General features: G+C 38.7%; 1 protein-coding gene across 3 annotated transcripts in view; it reads left to right on the top strand.

Moving 5' to 3' along the window:
- Positions 1 to 12073, top strand: part of LOC138740839 (ADP-ribose glycohydrolase MACROD1-like) — a 1018717-nt gene that overhangs the window by 320543 nt on the left and 686101 nt on the right. The gene's annotated exons all lie outside the window — the stretch shown is intronic.

The following is a 12073-nucleotide window of genomic DNA, read 5'->3' as shown; positions in this document are numbered from 1 at the left end:
GTGGATTTGACGGTTGTGGACTCTGCCAACTCGAGTACTTTGATGTTGGTGATGAAGTCACTCCAATCAATGTTGAGGATGGAGCGGAGACAACGCTGATGAAAGTGTTCTAGGAACCGTAGGTGTCACTGCTAGTTCTATCTCACTGCTATGGATATGGGCAGTGAGAATGCTGAACGACCAAAGTATCTGTCAGCTGCTCCTGTCAGGGAAAAGATAAGAGAACTATCAGGCTGAGGAATACCTTTGAGCAGTGAGAATGCAGAATAACCAAAGGAACTACTCATAATAACCCTCCAAGACTTTCATATTCATGACATAATATTTATTTATTTGTATAGATCAGTGGTTTTCAAACTACCCCCTTAAACTCACATTCTACTTTAAGCCATCCCTATGCCATAGGTGCTCTGTGATTAGTCACCAATTGCTTAAGGTGGTATGTGAGTGGAAAGAAAAAGGTTTGAAAACCACTGTTTTAACTGTACCTAATTGACTTGTTATGTGCTCAGTTTCATTACTCCAAAGGAAATGGGCCAATGACAGTTTTTCTCAAGCAAAATTTTTCAGTAACAATTGGGTCCAGAGCAGTGATTCTCCACCTTCCCTTCCCACTCACATCCCACCTTAAGTAACCCCTTACTAATCACAGAGCACCTATGGCATAGGGATGGTTTAAGGTGGAATGTGAGTTTAAGGGGGGCAGTTTGAAAACCACTGGTATAGATGAAATACTTGTCCTACATATGTATTGTTGTCTGTATGTGAGTTATGTCTGGTTGTATGTCTGTGTGTTTTGGACTGAGGATCGGAGAACATTGTTGCATAGGGTTGTACTTGTACAGATGACAATAAACTTGACTTCCTTCAAGTATGCCAGATTCAGTGCAGCCTTTTCAATGTTCTCTCCATTCTATTCCAAAAATGTACTTCAATCTCATCCTACTCTCTGACTGCATCCGGTGATTGACTCTCTGCTGGTTCAGAAATCCCAATTGGTCTAAATTTACTTGGCCTAAATTTACTAAGTGTTGAATCCTGCACTTCCTAATCACACTACGGCTTGTGCTTCCTTAAAAAAGCATTAGTTCCAGTGTTCTCTTTAATACACTGAGGTCCTGTTCTCCACATTCTCTTGAAGCACATTCGGATCTATTTAGTAAGATGATTGGAATTCACCTAGGGTCTATTTTAACACTACCTTGAAACTCACTAGCTTTCTTTTTCCCTTCATACTCACCAGAGCCCCTTTAAATTTATTGGGTTTGGTGGAAAATTTACTATACGACTGTATACTAAACAAATGAAATACAAGTGTATTTGAATAGTAAATGGAATATCACTCAATAGTTGGGAAAGCTGCCACTGGCTCCATGCAATCATGTCTGTTATGTACGTATTATATATTTATCACCTCCAACACCAGTGGTAACATTGCCTTTTTAAAAATACTTTATTAGAGTTTTCATATATGTAATATATCATCATTCATTTACATACACCATATTAGTACAGATTATCTCTGACTAGCAAAAATTACACCCCCTCCCCTTAAAACTAAAATCCTCCCTAACTCCAATCCCCTAGACAAAATCGATCATTGCTTATATATTTTTATATTGTAATATTACAAGCCCAAAGAATCCCGCAGCAATAGACATTCACCAAGTCAAGTGGTTTATAAAACAAAAGTTATTTTTAATCAACTTCAAACATGAAAATAGAATCAAACTTTAACTTAACTCTATACTTAACTAACCCAAATTAACCCCCTTCTAATTCTAAGCGCACATGTATGTAATGTGTCTGTAAATTCAAGAAAAGTTCTTTGGTTCACAGTTCAATCTCATTTCTCCTTCTTCCAAGTTCTCTGGTTGCAGGCAATCACCATACTGTGCACAGAATTTAACATATATAAAGTTCACCAGGCTTGGTGCTTGAAAGGTAAATGTTTACCGCTCAGGAAGGTTCTTGAGGGGTTTGCAGAGAGAGATATTTGTTGCTCCAGGATTTCCACAACTGAGGTACCACCCACCACTAGTCACCTCAGGGTTTCGTTGATGAAACTTGCCCCATCAGGGTCTTCTAGATGGTAACCTCTTTCTTCAAGCTACCACAGAGTTCCATTCCTTCCTCTATTTCAAGAGAAACAACTTCCAGCCATCTACTGCTCTGGAACTTGCTTTCATCAGTTTCAAACAGTTTTCCCTGGATTGCACTTTTCACTTACTTGTCAGTGTCCCACACACTGACTAACTGACCGAACTGTTAACTCAACTCTCTTTTCCAACTGAAACTCCAAAGAGAGCATGTGACTCATGTCTTGCAAAACCCCCACCTTCAAACAACAGTTCTTTCTTTCTTCTGCTCCCATCTGTTGTTAGATTCTTTCTTTCTTTCTTTGGCTTGGCTTTGCGGACGAAGATTTATGGAGGGGGTAAAAAAGTCCACGTCAGCTGCAGGCTCGTTTGTGGCTGACCAGTCCGATGCGGGACAGGCAGACACGATTGCAGCGGTTGCAAGGGAAAATTGGTTGGTTGGGGTTGGGTGTTGGGTTTTTCCTCCTTTGCCTTTTGTCAGTGAGGTGGGCTCTGCGGTCTTCTTCAAAGGAGGCTGCTGCCCGCCAAACTGTGAGGCGCCAAGATGCACGGTTTGAGGCGTTATCAGCCCACTGGCGGTGGTCAATGTGGCAGGCACCAAGAGATTTCTTTAGGCAGTCCTTGTACCTTTTCTTTGGTGCACCTCTGTCACGGTGGCCAGTGGAGAGCTCGCCATATAATACGATCTTGGGAAGGCGATGGTCCTCCATTCTGGAGACGTGACCCATCCAGCGCAGCTGGATCTTCAGCAGCGTGGACTCGATGCTGTCGACCTCTGCCATCTCGAGTACCTCGACGTTAGGGGTGTGAGCGCTCCAATGGATGTCGAGGATGGAGCGGAGACAACGCTGGTGGAAGCGTTCTAGGAGCCGTAGGTGGTGCCGGTAGAGGACCCATGATTCGGAGCCGAACAGGAGTGTGGGTATGACAACGGCTCTGTATACGCTTATCTTTGTGAGGTTTTTCAGTTGGTTGTTTTTCCAGACTCTTTTGTGTAGTCTTCCAAAGGCGCTATTTGCCTTGGCGAATCTGTTGTCTATCTCATTGTCTCATATCTCATTATCTCATAAACAATCCAGAATTGACCTTTCTGTGAGCACTTTGCAGAAAGGATGCTGATACAGAATGACTCCAGCGAGACAATGGTCAAGCATATTATGACATCAGTTCAATTAACACCTACTTGTGAAAGGTGCTTACATTATCCAGAGATCTTACAATGTGAATTCTTCAGTCTTTCAAATAAGATTTGTTTTAAAATGTGTGTATGTATGTGACCTACTCTAAATCTTATCAATTCTCCCCAAATATTAATATTGTTACTGTATGATAACATATTAAGGAAAAAGATATAAAAAAGAAAAAAGAAAACTGCTGGATTGTACTAGGATATTCCAAGGACTTAACCATCAAATAGTTGTCTCCACCATTGGGTGAAATCGTAGGAATCAGTGAATGGAAGAGACAGTATTAACCCATATTTGTAAATATGAATTGTACTTATTTCTCAAATTATAAGTATTTTTTTCCCAAAGGGATATTTGTATGGAATCTGTGAACACCCAGACTTGAGTCCGACTTTCAAGAAACTGCAATACACTTTCTTCCTTTGATTAGGTGAAAGTTTCAGTTTAGGGATTGCCCCTTCTATGTTCCCTATTGAAAATAAGTCAGGATTTTGTGGGTAGTGTGTATGAAATACCAGTGATTTGTTCTACCAATTCCCCTACTCATTTTTGGACACACCCATGTAAAAGTATCTTCTTCTCTGCCACACCTAAAATACTTATTTGATAAATCTGATTTCATTTTATACAACTTATATGGTGTGATATACAATTGATGCTTTGTTATACTGTACCAGTATATATCATTCAATAATTGTATTGGACATACAGTCTGCACAAATCCATCCATGTTTATTCATCTATTGTAATACTCAAATCCTGTTTCCATTTCTATTTAGATTTATAAAGTCCAGGTGTACAAGTTGCTCTTTGTAGTAGAAGATACAGTGCAGAAATAAATTTCTGTACATAAATTTCCTCGTCTAATAAGAGTTTCCACTTAACTGCATGTGGTAACAAAGCCTCTTATCCTAATTTGTTTCTTAAAAATCTTTTTATTTGCAAGTAGCAAAAAAGCATGTTTCTAGTGTTAAGAGCCCAGAGGACCCCAAAACCCAGCAGCAATAGATATTCACCAAGACAAATGGTTACTTAAACAAAAGTTGCTTTTAATAATCTTTAAATATGAAAATAGAATCATACTTTAACTTATCACTATTGACTTAAGTAACCTAACTTAGCCTCCTCTAATTCTAAGCACACATGTATGTAATATGTGTGTGTGTAAGTTCAGAAAAGTTCTTTGGTTCACAGTCCAATCTCACTTCTCATTCCTCCAAGTTCATTGGTTGCAGGCAATTCTTATACTGTGCACAGAATTTAACATTTATAAAGTTCACCAGACTTTGGTGCTTGAAAGGTAAATGGTTACCACTCAGGAAGGTTTTTGTCAGTTTGTAGAGAGAGATTTGTTGTTTCAGGACATCCACAACTGTTTCCTTTTTAATCAGCTGACAAACCTGCTCCCTTAGGGTTCTCCAGATGATCACCTCTTTCTTTCATGTCACCACAGAGTTCCTTCTTGTTTCACTTATTCCAAGTGAAACTTTAGACAGCCAGTCCTCTCCTCTTGCATGACCCACAAGGGCTTTGACCAGGCTAAACCGAGAACTCACAACCTGCCTTCCAAATGGGGTTTTCCAGAAGCTTGCCAGCTTGTCCTGTTCCAGTCCCAGCTGCTGTTGCTGGCTGTAACACTGTAGAACTGATCTGTGTGTGTGCATGTCTCTCTCTCTCTCTCTCTCTCTCTCGTCTCTTTTTAACAAAACCTGTTTGATCTATTTATTCTATTAGCCAAAATTTTTGCAAGAATTTTGTAATCTGCATTCTATAAAGATATTGGCCTATATGAAGCAGGCTTTAAAGCAGTGGTTCTCAACCATTTTCTTTCCACTCACATACCACTTTAAGTAATCCATATGCCATCGGTGCTCTGTGATTAGTAAAGGGTTGCTTCAGGTGGGATGTGGGTGGGAAGGGAAGGTTGAGAATCACTGCTCTTGACCCAATTGTTAGTGAAATATTCTGCTTGGGAAAAATTGTCATTGGCCCATTTCCTTTGGAGTTCTAAAACTGTGCACATAATAAGTCAATTAGGGATGATTAAAACAGTGGTTTTCCAACTTTTTCTTTCCACCCACATCCCACCTGAAGCAATCTATTACTAATCACAGAGAAATTATGGCCTAGGGAATACTTAAAGTGCTATGTGAGTGGAAAGATAAAGGTTGAGAACCACGGCTTTAAAAGGAATCTATTTTTTTTGGATTTACTGTAATTATTGTAGTAGAAAAAGATTTAGGCAAGATATGTGTTACTGAAGCTTTATGAATCATATCCATAAATAGACGAAGTAATAACTCCTTACATTCCTTATAGAATTCAACTCGAAAGTCGTCTTCCCCCGGGGCCTCATAGCTTTGCAATGAACTCATCGCTTCTTTAATTTCTAACTGGTCAATAGGGGAATTCAGCTCTGTCTGTTCTTCCAAGGTCAGCACAGGCAGATATATTTGAGATAGATATCTATCAATTTTTTTCATCATCCTTTAAAGATTCTGAACTGTACAGTTTTGAATAAAAACAATGAAATGAATCATATATCCTGAGGTTTATAACTAATATTGTTAGAGCCTTTTCGAATAGCATTTATAGTTCTGGAGATTATCTCCATCTTCAATTACTACACTAATACCTTATGTGATCTCTTACCTAATTCATAATATCTTTGTTTAGTTCTCATTATAAAAATCTGCAAGTTATTGTATTGAAGCTTCTTATTAATTAATAGCTGCATTCTATCCTCTGACCTTTGGACATGTAAGACTTTTTCCATATCTATTATTTCCTTTTCTAATTAATCCAATTCTCTCATGTAATCTTTCTTTATTTTAGAAGTAAAACTTATTATTTTTCCCCTTAAATAAGTTTTCAATGCAATCCCAAATCCCAAACTTATCAGTTACTGAATGTACGTTCAGGCCACAAAACAATTGAATTTGCTCTCTTACAAAAGCACAAAAATCGGATCTTTTCAGAAGTAAACTATTTAACCTCCAACTATAAATAAATTTCTCTTTATCAATCATTTCAATCTGCAACAATAATGGTGAATGGTCAGACAAAAGTCTAGCTTTATAAACCACCTGAAGTATTCTACCCTGAAGCTGTGCTGAAGGTAAGAAAAAATCTATTCTAGAATATGAATCATGCCTGTTTGAATAAAAAGGAATATTCACCAACAGTAGGATGTAATCTTCACCATATATTTGTTAAATTCAGGTCTTTCATTAAGATCAGGGTTGTTTTAGCTACTCTACTTCTATTTGCTCCTCTTAAAGATTTATCTAACAACGGGTCTAAACAAAAATTAAAGTCCTCATCGAACACTACATTTTCACAGGCATTTACTAAATTTAGAAAAGCTTTCTCTGTAAACTTTTAGGTGCATAGATATTCAAAAGAGTCCATAATTTAAAATATATTTGACAACGAACCATATAAACTTACCTGCTGAATTCGTTTCAATATGTTGGATGTCTACTGGAAGATTTTTATTGAATAAAATTGCCACTCCTCTTGATTTCAAATTGAATGAAGAAGCTACAACATGACCAATCCAATTTCTCTTCAATTTCAGGTGTTCCTTTTCTACTAAAGGTGTTTCTTGTAAAAATGTGACATTTACACCCATTATTTAAATATGTACAAGTATTTTCTTTGTTTGATGGACCATTTTAAAATTTTAAAATATATTTTAAAATTTAAAAATTTTATTGATTTACTCATTACATTTTATTTTATAATTGTACTAGCATTGCTGTGTTGAGTGAGAGATTCCTACTGAGTGACGAGGGTCCACCAGAGGTCATTGCACATTGCCATATTACAGCTGACATTGAAACAATATTTTGACCCATTGGATCTAAAGAAAAGGCATGGAGATGCAAATCAAGCATGTCACTAAAAATAAAATAGACAATAGGTGCTGGAGTAGGCCAATTGGCCCGTTGAGCCAGCACTGCCATTTATTGGATCATTCTTTTTCAATAACCAATCCCAGCCTTATCCCCATAACCATCTCTATACGAAGATTTTTAAATAAAACCTAGTTTGATGGACCGTTGTTAATTGCATTGATAGAATCAGAATCAGGATTTAGTGTCATGAACAAGTCATGAAATTTGTTGTTTTGTGACAGCGTCATAGTGCAAACGTTCATATTATAACCATCTTACAACATCACTATAAAAAAAAAGTTAAAATAACAGTGCATGAAAAATAAGGCAGTGTCTGTGGTTCATTGATCATTCGGGAACCTGATGGCGGTGGGGAAGAAGTTGTTGCCATTCAGTGCTTGTCTTTAGGCTCCTGGACCTTTTCCCCAAGGATAGCAGAGTGAAGAGGGCGAGGCCTGGGTGATGGGGTGGGGGGGGTCCTTGAGAATAGGGGGTGCTTTTTTAAGACACTGCCTCATGTAGATGTCCTCGATGCTGTGGTCTGGTGCCTGTGATATCACAGGCCGAGTTAACAACTCTGGAGTTTATTCGTGTCCTGAGAGTTGACGCCTCCATAGCAGGCAGTGATACAACCAGCCAGAATGTTCTCCATGGTTCACCTGAAGAAGTTTATGAGAGTCTTCGGCGAAGTAGCGAATCTCCTCAGACACCTCACAAAGTGTAGCCGCTGGCGAGCCTTGCATCAACATGGAGGCTCCAGGTCAGATGCTCAGAGATGTTGACATCCAGGAATTTGAAGTTCTTGACCCTCTCCACTACTATGCCCTAGATGAGACTGGGTCATGCTCCCCTGACTCCCTCCTGAAGTAATTCAGGTAATTCCTTTTCTTTTTAAAATATTTTTATTGAATTTAACATATAAGCATAATACAGAATTGACAATTAGATAATAATTCATTTGTATACGAGTAAGCAGGCACAAAAATGCCAATGAAAAGAAGTAGATAAAAGTACATCAATAATTGCTCAAAAACATTTAATTGAAATGATCTATGTAACCATCTTAAACCCATTTGTTGAAATAACTTGTATAAAGGGGGAAAAAAAGAAAAAAAACGAAAAAACTAAAACCAAATTTAATCCATCCCCTCCCTCTAATCAAGGTTACCTAATAAATTAATTTTAAAAATCAGTAATGTGGAACCACTGGTGATTCCCAGAGAACAGGCAAAGAACCACCAGAACATACAGTAATTGTTAATTCTTCCAATTATAAAAAAAATTCTAAGAATGGGCCCCACAATTTCATAAATTCCAAGCTATGTATCTTGAAGAGGGTTAAAATAATCTCCGTAGTTGGTTTGCTAATCGATTAAAATAGAATAGCCATCAGTGGTGCAGTTGTTGGATTGCTCTGGTCATTTTGAAGAGACCCAACATGACTGGAAGACTTTCTAAGAACCTTCAGGTTTATTTTGTCCATTGATACAAATTTTACAGATATTGCCAGTAATTAAACTTGAAACCTAATTGTCCTTGAGATTTGCCTTCTTCAGCTACGCAAGTACTTTGCAGAATCCATATCTCATCTAAGGCTCTGTTTAAGGTATAATGTTAGATACTCCTGGCAAAAACCAAACTCAGTTTGGAGATTAGTTTATCAGTGAATAACCACTGCTGGATAGCATTGATAGGAATAATACTGGATTTATTCTTTTTTCTACTATTATTCAGTTTTAGTGGATAGTTTTATTTCAGATTTATTATCACATACATGATATCACTTATAACCCTGAGATTCTTTTTCCTGCGGGCGAGGCAGAATTACCACTTATTGACTGCAAAAAATCTGACTCAATGTACACATGTAAACAAATAAAGAAATTTAAACAAACTGACTACAATACAGAGAAAAAAAATCAATGAATTGTATAAGTAAGTCTTTAAATAAGATCCTGATTGAGTTTGTTGTTGAGGAATCTGATGATGGAAGGGGAGCAGGTGTTCCTGAACGTGGTGGTGCGAGTTTTGTGACACCTGCACCTCTTTCCTGATGGCAGCAGCGAGAACAGAATGTATGCTGGGCGTTGCAGGTCTTTGATGATCGCTGCTGCTCTCTGACAGCAGCGTTTCCCATAGACTTTCTCAATGGTGGGGAGGGTTTTGCCTGTGATGTCCTGGGCTGTCCACTACCTTCTGCGGGCTTTACCCTCGGGGCTATTGGTATCCACGTACCAGACAGCGATGCGGCCAGTCAGCACACTTTCCACCATTTCTCAGTAGAAATTTGCCAGGCTTTCTTATATCATGCCAAACCATATCAACGAACCTAACTCTGTCACTGCAGGTACCCATGCAGTTTTGAACAAGTGAACATGATTTGTCATTTTCCGATTTGTCTGTTGATAATTTTTGATAATTGGAAACCAAACTGGAATGTCTGGTTTGGATTACACACGGGGTGAGCAACCTTTTAATTTTTAGTTTAGACATACAGCACAGTAAGAGGCCATTTCGGCCCACGAGTCCATACCGGGAGGTGCATGGTAATTGGGTGGCATGAATTTGTGGGCCAAAATCACCTGCTATCGTACCGTATGTATAAATTAAAAATTAAAAGGTTGCCCACCCCTGAATAATCATTAACCATATTCACATATACAATTTGACATGTTCTGCAGAAACAGGTAAAAGCTCTTTTAATTAGTTTTCCTCATTTCACTTGAAGCTGCTTAGAAACCCACAGCTACCTGTAACTGCGGCAGAGAAGAAAAAAAAAGGTGGCTTTGCTTTCATTATTGGCTCCTCCAAACTGGATGTAAATTGCCCTCAATCATTCAGCAAATTTTCCCAACCCAAAAATTGACCTATTTCTTTTCCTTCCTGTTTTTCCCTTGTCTCAAAGGAGCAAAGGACTTTCATGCCTAGGTAATCAGTAATCTCACTTCAGAAGGAACAACGTGAAAATAATCTAGAGCAAGACGAGGAATGGCAATAAAGACTAAATGTGTGTAATTAAGAAACAGAAGGTGGAATATATTCATTGAGCAGTCGCTGGTCGTGGTTAACTGGTGGTTTGTGTGAACAGTGTATCATAAGATATTCAAGCAGAAATAGGCTATTCAGCCCATCGAGTTTGCCCCACCAATTAATCATGAGCTGATCCATGTTCCTACTCAGCCTTGCTGCCCAGCCTTCTCCCCATAACCTTTGATGCCCTGGCTAATCAAAAACCTAGCAATCTCAGCCTTAATTACACCCATGACCTGACCTTTGTAACCACCTGTGGCAACAAATTCCACAGATTTACCATTCTCTGGCAGAAGACATTCCTCCGCATCTCTATTCTAAGCAGACACCATTCATTCTTGAAGTTGTACCTTCATGTTCTAGTACACAATGCTGGAGAAACTCAGCTGGTTGAACAGTGTCCTTTACATAGCAAAGTAACAGTGGACTTTATGTATTGATCTTTGCTATATAAAGGACACTGTATGACCTGCTGAGTTTCTCTAGCATTATGTTTTTATTTCAACCACAGTTGAAATAAAGTCTGCAGACTTTTGTGTTTTACCTCTCATCCTAGAGTCTCCCAGCATGGGAAACAACCTTTCTACATCTACTCTGTCCGTGCCTTTCAACATTCAAAATGTTTCAATGAGATACCCCCTCATTCTTACAAATTCCAACGAGTACAGGGCAAGAGCTGACAAATATTCCTCATGTGATAACTCTCATTCATGGAATTATCATTATAAACCATCTGACATTTTGGCATAAATTTAAGGTATGTGATTACATTAAGTAGATTTAATTGTTGAGCTTGGTTTTGTTTTTCCACCTTTGATAAATTATAACAAAGATATGGCTTCCAGATTGTATCGAAAAACGTACAGCATCTTCCATAATGTTTTATTTTTTCCTGCAATCCACAGTTTGAAATTTGTAATCAAACAATTCAAGTGATTCAAGTGCACGTTCCAGATTTTATTCAAGGTTATTTGCGTACATCTTGGTTTGACCATATGGAAATTATAGCACTTCGTATACATAGTCCCCTCATTTCAGGACACCATAATATTTGGGACGCAGCAATGGTCTTTATATTAAAGTTGTAATGTTTAGTACTTTGTTGAATATCCCTTGCATGCACCGACTGCTCGACGTCCATGATTCATAGAATCACCAGGTGCTGAGTATCTTCTCTGGTGCTGCTCTGCCAGGCTCCTACTGCAACCATCTTCAGCTCCTGCTTGTTACGGGGGATTGTCCCTTTAAGTTTTCTCTTCAACAGATGGAAGACCTGCTCGATTGGATTTAGATCGGGTGGCTGACTTGGCTGTTCAAGAATTTTCCAGTTTTTAGCTTTGAACAAGTCCTTTGTGTTTTCGCAGTATGTTTGGGATCATTGACTTGCTGTCGGATGAAGCGCCGCCCAATGAGTTTGGAGGCATTTACTTGAATCTGAGCAGATTAGATGTTTCTATGCACCTCAGATTTCATTCTGCTACTGCCATCAGCAGTTATGTCATCTGTGGCAGCCATACATGCCCAGGCCTAACACCCCCACCACATTTCACAGAGGAGGGGGGTATGTTTGGATCTTGGGCAGTTCCTTTACGCCTCCACTCTTTGCTCCTGCCATCACCCTGATACAGGTTAATCTTGATCTCACCTGTCCACAGACCTTTTTCCAGAATTGTGCAGGCTCTTTTAAACTGTCATCTGGCCCATCCTGTTTCTGTGGCGAACTAGTAGTTTGCATCTTGCACCGTAGCCTCTGTAATTCTGTTCATGAAGTTTTCTTCAGACAGTAGTCATTGACTCATCCACACCTGCCTCCTGAAGAGTGTTTCTAATCTGTCGGACAGACGTTTGGGGATTTGTC

Source organism: Narcine bancroftii, chromosome 8, assembly GCF_036971445.1.
Source record: "Narcine bancroftii isolate sNarBan1 chromosome 8, sNarBan1.hap1, whole genome shotgun sequence".
NCBI lineage: Eukaryota > Metazoa > Chordata > Chondrichthyes > Torpediniformes > Narcinidae > Narcine > Narcine bancroftii.
Note: the sequence above shows the minus strand (reverse complement) of the source record. Positions and strands in the feature narration are given on the sequence as shown.